Here is a 12,738-nt window from a genome sequence, read left to right as displayed (position 1 = left end):
GACAGTCTCCACAGTAAGTCTGCCAGCAAAATGGACTCTTATGTAACAAAACATAATTACAGGCATGACATCCCAACACCTGTCTAATATTCTACAGGTTAAAGGAAGTCTCAGGTCCTGCTCACACGCAAGGGGAAAGAATCACAGAAAGGCATGAATACCAGGAGGCAAGGATCATGGAGGAGCTTCCCCTGCAGTTCGTTCACCTTATAGAAGTACCAATTTTAGTGCAGGAAACTTGTTCACTAATAAATTGTTGGGGGAGGTTTTCAAGAGGAGATGGCCATTGATGGACCGGCAAACTAGACCCAGGTAATCAAAGGCCCCTCACCCTATGATTCCACCTACCATTCTCACAGGGGCAACTGTCAGCCTTGAGAGAGTGAGGTGTTATGGAGACCATCTGGACTGAATATGTGATTTAACTCAGTTATGGACTCCATACGAACTTTTAAGATTCCGGTAGACTATGTGCAGAGATCTACTCATCTGGGAGCTGCCCAGGGCAAGGCTCATATGTAAGTTCTGTTGCTTATTAAAACTTGCCACCTACCAATATAGAATTGTCTGCCTCTTTCTCCAGTCTCTCCTTGCCCTCTGCGTATGCAAGCCAGTTTGCAAATGGACATAAGTCTTGGCTGAATTTCATCTCTAATTCATATCGGGGGTCATCAAACTATAGCCCATGAGTCTACTGTCTGTTTGTGTAAACAAAGTCTTACTGGCCCACAGCCAAATGCATTTATTCATAAACTGTTTTTGGCTGCTTTTGTGAAACAATGATATTTGAATTTGTAGTGACAGAGATCACAGTATGGCCCATAAATCCTAACAGTTTACTCTCTGGTCCTTTAAAAAAAATTGCCAACCTCTGATTTAAGTAATGGATTTTATCAAAGTTAATCCATAAGTTTATTATAAATTAATGCCTTTGTTAGTTGGATTGATTCACTATATTTTTTCTCCAATAGTTTTTGAAAAAATAGGTGCACTCTAACAGGTAAGGATAATTGATGCCAAGCTTTGTGAAATTAGAAATTTGAGAATATTCTTATAGTAACCTAGCACCATCTCATGGAGTATTACAGAAACTGTCCAGAAAGTTTGTTGAAGTACTACTAAGTTACTGAACATGTGGAATGCCCTGGTATAATTTCTAAATTCTACTGAAAATAATATGTAAAAAAAGTGTTGCTTTTTTTCATTTTAAAAATTTATAAAATTTTAAGAACATCTAATCCAAATATAGCATTTCCTGGATAAGAAAACTGGTCTTCTGAAATTAAATGACTTACTAAACTTATATATTGAGTTTAATAGTAGGATTCCAGATTTTTTTCAATAAAAAAAGAAAGTGCTTTCATGCATATGAATGTGTGCATATTAAATATGTTGAATTAACTGCTTCAATATTTGTTTTTTAAATCAATTCAACAATTTTTAATTAAACTTTACTTAGAGAAGTTTTAGGTTCGGACTATATTGCAAATATAGTAAGCAGTGCTTATTTTCATACAAAGAAATATTAAATTTCTTATATCAAGATTGAAATTGTGGAGGTAAAATCATTTAGAGTATCATTTTCCATTCTGCACATGGAGGTCAAGAAATGGAAGCATGTTAAGAGAAACAAATCATGAAGAGGTAAATGAGATACCATGATTCAGAAAACCATCTGGTCTAATGAGCTATGGGAGGGGCTTGGGGTGTTTACTGTGAAGAAAACACGGGTGAACAGGGAATGATACGCTAAGGATCTGAATGGTTGGCATGGGAAAATTGTGTACATTCCGTTTCTTGTAATAAGGTTTAGAATGAGTTCTTTTTTAAAAATGTTTATTTATTTTTGAGAGAGCGAGACAGACAGAGCAAGCTTGAGTGGGGGAGGGGCAGAGAGTGAGGGAGACACAGAATCCAAAATAGGCTCCAGGCTCTGAGCTGTCATCAGAGAGCCCAATGCAGGACTCGAAACCACAAACTGTGAGATCATGACCTGAGCCGAAGTCAGTTGCTTCATGGATTGAGCCACCCAGGTGCCCTTAGTCAGTTGCTTCATGGATTGAGCCACCCAGGTGCCCTTAGAATAAGTTCTGATGGGCCGAAGATACAGGGAAACAGTTTTGTTTCAAGGCAAAATCATCATTCTAGTGGAAAATAGAATGGGCAATCTGGTGAGTAATGAGTTTTTTGCTATGAGAGATAGGCGATCAGAAGCCTAAACTCTCCTTGTGGGTTTGGTAGGGGAAGGGAATGCTGTTCAGTAGTTAGTGAGAGATGAAAGTGATCCTAAAAATTCTACTGTATATTTGAATTTTTATATTTGAGGTGTACAAATGTGGGGGGAATGTACCATATTCCCAAACCATGAACAGCTAAGGGTTTTCATTGAGAGGTCACATGATATGCATTTCAAGGTATGGCATTAGGTGGACAAATGTCAATTGTGCCTTACTTACCAAGAAAAGCAAACAGGAGGAAGTCTGAAGAAAGTTCCAGAATTTCTAAGCATGCTCAAACCTGATGAGGAAGTCTCAGACTCTACTGGTGGAAAATGCTGGCTAGAGTTTCTCTAAGAACCCAAGGAGACCAGGATAGCTTTTCCAAGGGCATCCCCTGCTTTCTCATTGACCCACCCTGATTTAAGGGAACTATAAAATGTGGAGCCTCGTAAAATCCAATGCCTGAAAACAGTTATTAATATTACAACTTGGATGCCTTTGTGCCCTAACCATAAAGAGCAAGTATTTCCTTCTGGGATGTAAATTTGATTTTTAGGATATTCAGTCCACAGTTTTACTTATTTTTTTTTACAAATAGTTTATCGTCAAATTAGTTTCCACATAACACCCAGTGCTCATCCCCACAAGTGTCCTCCTCCATGCCCATCCCCCCCCATCCATCAGTCCTCAGTTTTTGTCAGCATTCAAGAGTCTCTCATGGTTTGCCTCTCTCCCTTTCCCCCACCATTTCCGCCCTTCTTCTCCCCCTGGTTCCTCCGTCAAGTTCCTCCTAATCCTCCTATACGTGCAAACATATGATATTTGTCCTTCTCTGCCTGACTTATTTCGCTCAGCATAACACCCTCATGTTGCTACACATGGCCAGATTTCATTCTTTCTCATTGCCATGTAGTATTCCATGGTATAGATAAACCACATCTTCTGGATCCATTCGTCCGTTGATGGATACTTAGGCTCTTTCCATGTTTTAGCTATTGTGGAGAGTGCTGCTATGAACATTGGGGTCCTCAGTCCACAGTTTTAAATCCAAATGTGCTGAGACCCACTTTGACGTCCACCACCCCTCACAGAGCTGCCTCAGATGCCCAGAAACGTGCTTCTTAGGCTGTGACTCTGCACACCATGCCATCTCTCATCACCATGTGCATGCTGTCCTTGCCCCGTTTGGGCTCAATGTCATGGTGCCTCACTGCAGGGATGCCATTCACCAGAGTACTCAGGCTCAGACACTCCACACTGGGAATGCATAGGCACCCTCAGCCGACTCAGATTTCCATACTCATGCCTAATCCCCACCACGTGTCCCCTCCCTACCCTACCCGGCCTCTGACTCCCCACCTCAGATCTGCTGCCTGCAAGGGTGCCGTCCTCCCTCTGCTGGGACACCACTCACCACGTGCCCTCTCGTATGAGTTTGCTTCTCTCCTCGCTCAGGCTCTGCACCAAGCAGCCCCTCAAGGTGGCCGCCTTCTCTTTCCTAGGTCTCTGACCCTCCACTTTTCTACCCCCACCCCCTCCCTCTCTCTTCCTTCTTTTTGCTTCTTCTCTCTCCTCCTCACTATATTTCTCAACCTAGGGCCTTAGGACAAAATTGTTCTGGAGAGATATTTAGGAATGAAAAGGAGAAGGCAAAGGAAGAGAAAGGAAGAGAAAGCACAAAATTGGAAAAAGATTGGTTATTGTTTCTGAAAACAAACATCCTTTGCTCTCTCATTGACAAATGTTAATGTTAAAATGTTAAAACTATCTGTTGTTCTTAGGGTATATTTTCAAATATATTGCATAACTTCAAACATCTGAAAACTCAGATTTTGAAGTTGACCGTGACGAATCTCTTAAAAAAGAGCATACACCATGATCACCACACTAAACTAATTATTAAAATACTTGATAGTACAGGGGTACCTGGCTGGCTTAATCAGTAGAGCATGCAACTCTTGACCTCAGGGTTGTGAGTTTGAGCTTCACGTTGGGGGTAGAGTTTACTTAAATAATTATTTTGAAGTACACGATAGTGCAATACATTTTAGGTATATTTCAGAAGTAGTTTCAGCATTTCCAAAAAGTGCATTTCTTCCTTTACTTCTATTATTTTGTTAATTTTACAGTAATTGACATTAAGGAATTATAGAAACTTGAAATGAATTTAGCATTCCTCGACATTGCTATAACAACGCAAAAATTGAATGAGAGCACACAGCAGAACATAAAGAAGACAAAAACTAGATATGGGAAGACGAAGTGATCCTCTCTGGGAATGACAAATGAATTTCATTTTTAAAAATCTTCAAAACTTAAAAGGGAACTTACACACATAATTTAGGTTTTAAAAAACAACGTGTTGTAAGGAAACCACTTAGTAGTAAGTCACTTTCTTTAAACCTTTAAACAATAACGGCTTAATATTTGGGATGTAGAACACACACCCATGTATGCCTATAACTCTCAATATTTAAATTAGTTATTGCTCAGAAACACTTATTGGTAAGTCACCTGTTTAGAATTCAGAAAATTTCCTTATACTAACCCTGTTGTAAATGGTTATTGGTTTCTATCCACTGCATCCAGACCTTTTTAAAAAAAATACGTGAAGACCAAGAAAGAAAGAAAGACAGAAAGAAAGACAGACAGAAAGAAAGAAAGAAAGAAAGAAAGAAAGAAAGAAAGAAAGAAAGAAAACATGTATATTCATATGTAAATTTGGCAAATGTATTGTTATTATATATATTTTAGGATTTCTCCCTTTTTCTTCAGTAGAGTATGAGCCATAGAGAAAATAACAGCTCCATGGATTGTGAAATGGCGAAATGTGTTATAAAATACGGTGACAACCCAAGGGACCTGGCTTGTGGGGCACATTCCCCCTTCCCACTCTTAGGAGACATTTTTTTTTAAAATATTTTTTATTTATTTCTAGGAGAGAGAGAGAGAGACAGCGTGAGCAGGGGAGGGTCAGAGAGAGAGGTAGTCACAGACTGAAACAGGCTCCAGGCTCTGAGCTGGCAGTCAGCACAGAGCCGGACACGGGGCTCGAACCCACGAACCGCGAGATCATGACCTAAGCGAAAGTCGGACGCTTAACCGACTAAGCCACCCAGGCGCCCCACTTAGGAGACATTTTTAAAGGAGTATTCCACATAATCCTGTTGATGCAGGCCACACCAAGAGAGACAGATCTAAAAGTCTGGTTTGTTTTCATGATGCTTCCAGCAGCAATAACAGAGACCCGAGAGCAAGTGAGGTGCTGTAGAGGCGCAGAGGTATGTGTCTACGTGTAAAGGTTACTTACACACACACTGTGCATTTGTAAACTGGAGGACAAATAACAAAATATATTCCATGGACTATCTTCCTAAAATAACTGGAGCAGTGTTATTGGAAAGAAAAATGTGCGGCGGTATTCCGAATGCTGCAAAACCTTACAAGTCAAATCTTGAATTTTACTTTTAGCATGGTATTTACTCTCCAAAGCAAAGTGATACTCCTTTTTCTAACATGAGAATCTGCATTTTTGTGTGTGAAAGAGAAAAAATGTATTCAATAAAGCATTTATCATTAAAATTTTTATTGAGGAAAGATTGGTCTGTCTATAACACTTATGGTAGTTTCAGGTGTACAGCAGAATAATTTGATATCTGCATACAGTACAAAGTGATCATAATTAGTTATCATCTGTCACCATACAATTGCCCCCTTGCCCCTTTCACCCACCCCCAATACTCTTCCCTCATAACCACCCATCAATGCTCTGTATCTGTGAGTTTTGTTTTATTCCCTTGTTTGGGTTTATTTTAAAAAAATTTTTTATGTCTTTATTTTATTTTGAGAGAGACATAGTATGAGCAGGGGAGGACCAGAGGGAGAGGGAGACACAGAATCTGAAGCAGGCTCCAGGCTCTGAGCTGTCAGCACAGAGCCTGACACGGGGCTCAAACTCACAGACTGTGAAATCATGACCTGAGCTGAAGTCGGACCCTTAACCAACTGAGCCACCCAGGCGCCCCACCTTTGTTTTGGTTTTTTTAGATACCTCATGTAAGTGCAAATTTTTAAGCCAGTAAAAGTTTGAATACAACTTACTCTTCTAACCGTTCTTATTTCCTTGCAATGATAAAACACCTCCATCTCTGGCACATGTCCATCCCTCATTCTTAGCACAATTAACTACTTACCTTTTGTCAAAAATCTAGGCAACACTGTTATCTGTTTCTACAATCTGATTGCATCTGTTATGCTAAAACTAACATTTTTGATTAGGTAACATAAATTGGGAAAAGCTGTCTTCAATGTTTCACTCAACCATGCCATCCTTTTTCTATTTGGAAGAATGAATGCTTATACCTGAAGTCACTTGAAAATCAATCCCACAGAAGTATAGTGAGTGATTTTTGTATTATGCATCATCTTTATTTTTTATACAAACTGAAGTACTTACAATTAAGAACTCACTTACCGGTCAGCTAGCAGAATGTTTACTTTTCTGAAAGCTTCACAATTTGCATTTTTTCCTATTTGCACTTTTTAGTGTTCTGTGAAAGTGCGCCCCATTTTCCAAATGTAATTTAAATTTTAAGTATTTTTGTAAATTACATAAACGTAAGTTGCATTCTATAGCTTTTTAAAGGTATGTAACAGTTATATAAAGGGAGATCAAAATATCGTCAAGCTCTCTGGACAATGATTAAAAAATAAGGCATATAGCACCATCTACTGATAAATCCATTTATTTGTGACAGTTTAATTTTATTGCATTAATACGTAAAGATGAAAACTACAAGAACTCTCATATAAGTCTACATATCTTGTGGGAATTCCAAGGATTTTCATTTCTAGTCTCCTTGTTGTTGACAATGATTGTTATTGATAAAATACAGTAAAGAAAATAAGATGTTTTAATAAAGGTTAGAAAAAATTATGTAAATAATACTATTTAAGGTGTGCCAGTTACATCGATTTATTGCCTCTAGGCTCCAAATCCGCTCTTCATTGTCTTACTTGTGATCATGAGCTGAATCTTACAAACATTTCCCCCTTTCCAGCTGGCAAGATGGAAAACTTTGCCAGCAGAGGGACCCTGAGGGATATAGCAGGAGGAGGAAGGACCTCTTTATCTTTCAGAGGTGCTTTTTTTCTTTCTTGCTCGGACAGTATTTAGCCGGTAAGTAAACACCCAATTGAGCTTACTTCCAGCAAGGTTCCGTGTGACACCCACGGACAGCTTCCCAGAAAGTTCTGCACAACAGTCAGCACAACACCTTCCCAGCAAATTCAAGAACACCCTCAGTGGGTGACTTTCAACACAAACAAACAAACAAAAAAAAGCAAATAAAAAAAAAAAGAAAAAGAAAAAAGAAAATGTGTTCTCTTGAACTTCACACAGAGCTCTTACTAAAAGATTATTTTCTGTGTCATAAATAAAGTCTCAATTTTTCGAAAGAAATGAAATCGTGCAAAGAGTACTCTCTGACCACAAAGGAATTAAATTGCAAATCAAGGGAAAGATATCTGCAAAATCCCCCAAATGTTTAGAAATCAAATAACATTTCTAAGTAACCAGGTATCAAAGAAGTTATAAGAAAAAATTTAAAAATATGTTGGATTACATAAAAATGGAACTAAATTACCAAGCAACAAAAATTTGTTGTATATCACCAAGGCTGTGGGTAGTTAGGTATGGACCTATTTGAGGAAGCCATTTAAACTCTCAGTGCCTCAGTTTGCCTGATTATAAAGTTAGGGGGGTGCGTTTGGCTCTTGGTGTTTATGAATTCATAATGGTAGAGCATTAACTCTGAAAACACAATCTCAATAAGACTTTACAGGTGGGCAACAATATTGGAGAAAAATTATGGAAATGGAATTTTAGTTTTATTATGAAGTATCAGTTGAAACGAAATGTTCATCCCGATTTGTAGTTTTTACTTTACTCTTCAGAATCTAAACCCCACATTGTTGGCAGACTAACAAATTATTCAGTGCCCTATAACCTTGGAGGCATTAGTGAAGAGATCTATTCTTCAATGTCTTTTGCAATTCTGTAGCTGGAAAAAAGTATCCAAAACACACAAAAATAGTATACTCCTGTCACTTATTGTCATCAGTAGGAAATTGTATAAAATGTTAAAATTATTTTATATTTGGTGGAGTAAATTGGCTCAAATTATATTTTACGTTTCCAAAAATAAAAATGACATCTTTAAGTTATTGTTATCTCTGGTTAAAATTTAACAGCAATTAAATAAAATATTGCAAAATAAATCTCTCACGGAAGGAGTTTAAAAAATACCTTTTTTCTTCCCTGAAGGAAACTCTGATTGGAAAAGAGAAACTACATTCATTGTAGAGGCTTGCTCTATATTTTGAGATTTGCTCAGTCAATTAACCTTCCAACCTTTGCTTTTGGCTCAGGTCATGATCTCACAGTCTGAGATCAAGCCCCAGGTGGGGCTCAGCAGAGACCACGGAGCTTGCTTGCGATTCTCTCTCTCCCTCTCTCTCTACCCCTCCCCTGCTTGTTCTCTCTCTCTCTCTCTGTCTTTAAAAACAAACAAACAAACTTAAAAATAGTAAAGAATTGTTTCAGCATAAAACAAGACAACTCATTTGTACCTAATGCTAGGAACATTTCCCATCTAACAACACAGATTTATGACACTGCATTGGCAGAAAATGTAGTCATGGCGCGCTACCTGGTTTTGAATTGGACAATATTTCTATGGTCATTGCAACGTAAGTGCCGGCTTTGTTGTTTAGCTAAAAACCTATAGGTGCATTAAATGGTATTTCACTATTGTCATAAAACAGAACATAAGTGTTTTCAACTTCGACAATACTGACAAAAGTTGAGGGCAGGGTGAGGGTAAGAAAGGGTGAGGAGAAAAATGGGGACATTAATATGCTCTTCTATCAATGATGATTGAAGAATTGGAGGTTTTGCATGTTGTTAAACCTTCCAGAGCTGAGGAGTCAAGGAACCGAGAAGGGTGATATGCTGAACAGCAGAAGGGGAGGCTGAAATTAAGATAAAATTAAAGCTGATGTATTGTTACAGGCACACTCTGTAGTGCTATCAGAAGAATAACAACAGCAACAAAACACCCTAAAAGTAGTTTTGTTTGTTGGTTTTATTTATTTTTATTTTTTTAATGTTTTGTTTACTTTTGAGAGAGAGACAGCATGATCAGAGGAAGGTCAGAGAGAGAAGGAGACACAAAATCTGAAGCAGGGTTCAGACTCTGAGCTGTCAGCACAGAGCCCAATGCGGGACTCGAACCCACAAACCATGAGATCATGATCTGAGGTGAAGTCGGATGCTTAACCAATGGAGCCACCCAGGCGCCCCACATTGGTTTTATTTTTAATATGAGTCTAGTGTGGGGAAGGGTTAGGCAGGATATAGTTGCTCTCATATGTATAGTTAATGCTATACATTTAATGTTTGTGTCCCCACCCCCAAATCCATAGGATGAGATCTAATCCCCAATGTGATGGTACCAGGAGGCGGGGCCTTTGGGGGGTGATTAGGTCATGCAAGTGGAACCCTCATGAAGAGATTAGTGCCCTTAGGAAAAGATCACAGAGAATGTTCTCTCCTCTTCGTCCATGAAAGGACACAGCATGGATAAAATGGGGCACCTATGAACCAAGAAGTGGGCCAGCAGGAGATACCACATCTGCTTGGACTCTCCAGTGTCCAGAGCAGTTGAACAACAATTTTCTGTTGTTTATAAACTATGCAGTCTATGGTATTTTGTTACAGCAGTCCAAACAGACTAAGATGGTTAAATTAATTAGCTCTTCCAAATATGTACACAGATTATGTTTGTTTTTAAGTACTGTATCTTAGATAGTAGTTTGATCAGCATTTAACTTCAAAAAATCACTGTAGTTGAATCTTGTCTTCTGACCTGAACATCATACTTCATGTCACCACTGCTATCAGGAGGTGCGTTACTGGCATAAAGTTGCAGAAAAACTTAAGCAACCAAAGAAAGTCAAATCTGTTTAAATGAAGAGAAGCATCACGTTCTGCTCCAGCTTTGCAATATCCAGAACTCTAAGAATAAAGCTTAATTTTGATCCTCAGGGGTCCCATGTTGTTCACATTAACTTTGTTAATACATGAAGTAGTTTACCTGAGTGTGAAAAGTAATGGTCTGATTAATATTAATCCCAGTAGCAATACCTTAATTTAAATAGCGTCTTTTAAGATTCTTCAAATTTGAATATACAGTTCAATATGTAGACACAGAAACCAGGTTGTCCAAGATAAATTTGGGTCCAACACTTATAAACTGTGCCATCTTTAATAATTTTTAAAAATTCTTTCTATCTCAGTTTCCTCTTTTGAAAAATAATAGTCCCTAGGTTGAAGGATTGGTATGAGAGCCAAGTAAGTTAATTTATGTGAAGAACTTAGAACTATGCCCAGGATATGAAGTCTTAGGCATTTTTATATGAATTTATTATTTGGCCTAAAAGTCAAAAACGAAAGTCTAGTGCACTGTTACATAATCGATGGAAAACAAAACAAAACAAGACACTGCCTCTTTACCAAAAATAGGAGTTGCAAACTAGTCTTTGTTGGAAAATCGTCAATGAGCTTAACCATAAACTAAAATATGACCCTGAACAAAGAGCACAAGTTTACATTTCTAGTTTCGTTTTTCTTAAATCTTACTTGTAAAATAAACCAATAGGGAACACATTGACTCCATTTCACATATAAGAACACTGAGGCTCAGAGATGTTCAACAACACATTTAAAGTCATCAGCTAGTGAATGAAAAAGCCAGAATGTGATCGCCATGCTGTCATTTCAGAAAATATTCTTTGCAATATGCCACACAGCCTCTCAAAGACTTAAATTTACATTCTCAAGGAAAATCTACTTCTGCCATCTCTAGCTTTGTCTCCACTCCCCCGCCCTTTTTTAAAATCATCCTGATTTAGCTAAATATCTTCAAACATTGAAATGTGAGCGCTTCATTATAATTACATAACACCTATGTACAAAAATTTCTAAAAAATAATTGAGGAGTATATGGAAAGCATAGTCTGAAATTTTCAATGTTCCCTGTGCCCGCTACCATGTGAACAGCCCCGACTAGCCTGCTGAAGGATGGGAGACGTGTCATCGCCATTACCCCAGTTAACACCTAGTTAACTGCCAGACACAGGAATGACACTACAGTGGGCAATTTATTCAATGTTTCCTTTGCTGAGACCTTTTTAACAGAAGAAACCTGGGGCTGTAGAGCGTTCATCTGACCTGCAGAGGGCACCAGTGGCCCAGACCGCAGAATTTAGTGCCTCACGCTGAGCGATGGAAGGAAAAACTCTCCCTGCCCTGCGCATTCGCTGTGGATTGTGGGAGCCACTGAAAGCCAGCACAATCCCTTCTTTCCCTAGAGATTTGAGTATGCCGTCTAACACTTTCGTGGCTGAGCTTCAGACTGAGCTTCAGAATATATGCTGGCATAATGTAGTTCTACTGAAAACTTTGCCAATTGTCCAGATCATTACCTTTTATGTTTAAAGTAGATAAGTGTTTTTACAAGGACGGTGTACAATTCAGGTTCTAAAATTATTCAGTATTTGATGTCATAGTACAAAAATGCTAATAGTGAAACCTCATTAATTCACCCTAGCGAAAAGACCTGATGTACGTGACCTAGCAAAAACACAGTTGCACACTTAAAGACAGTTATGTTGTTTTCTGCAAATATATTTCCTCCTCATTAAACTAACATCTCTTTATCTACTCGAGCGTGTCCTAGAAAGGGTAGTTTAAGTGTAGGAGCAAAGCTGATAAACTACATGGCCTTTGGTTTAATTGACTACAGTCCAAATCCTAGTTCTGCCACTTTTATATTTTTTAAATTTTTGTTTGTTTGTTTTATTTACTTTTGAGACAGAGAGAGACAGAGCATGAGTGGGGGGTTGGGCAGAGAGAGAGGGAGACACAGAATCTGAAACAGGCTCCAGGCTCTGAGCTGTCAGCACAGAACCTGATGTGGGGCTAGAACCCACCAACCGTGAGACCATGACTTGAGCCAAAGTCAGACGCTTAACTGACTGAGCCTAGTTCTGCCACTTATTAGCTGGGTGACCTTAAGAAGTCACTTTACTCCTTAATTTTCTCATCTGTAAGTAAAAATTAAACATTTGCTGCACATAGTGTGAGAATTAAATTAGTAATGTATAGCAATGCTTAGTACAATGTACGTGCATAGAATAAGGGCTTTGCAAACAATGGTTATGTTACTGAACACACATTATCGATTTGTTACTAGCATATTAATAGTTTGTATATGGTGCTTGTTTCAGGAAAGACGAAATCCCCGCTATGTGCCACTACTTTAATACATGAATCATTTTATATGGTTTCTAGCAAAGCCTTTGGCCCACATTTATTTCTGTCTCTAAAATTCACTTTCGGTCAAAGAAAAAGCATTCTTGGAGCAAGTGAGGAGTGTAGCTGTTTAAACATCCCTTT

Source organism: Hyaena hyaena, unplaced genomic scaffold, assembly GCF_003009895.1.
Source record: "Hyaena hyaena isolate Hyena2069 unplaced genomic scaffold, ASM300989v1 scaffold_353, whole genome shotgun sequence".
Taxonomy (NCBI): domain Eukaryota; kingdom Metazoa; phylum Chordata; class Mammalia; order Carnivora; family Hyaenidae; genus Hyaena; species Hyaena hyaena.
Note: the sequence above shows the minus strand (reverse complement) of the source record.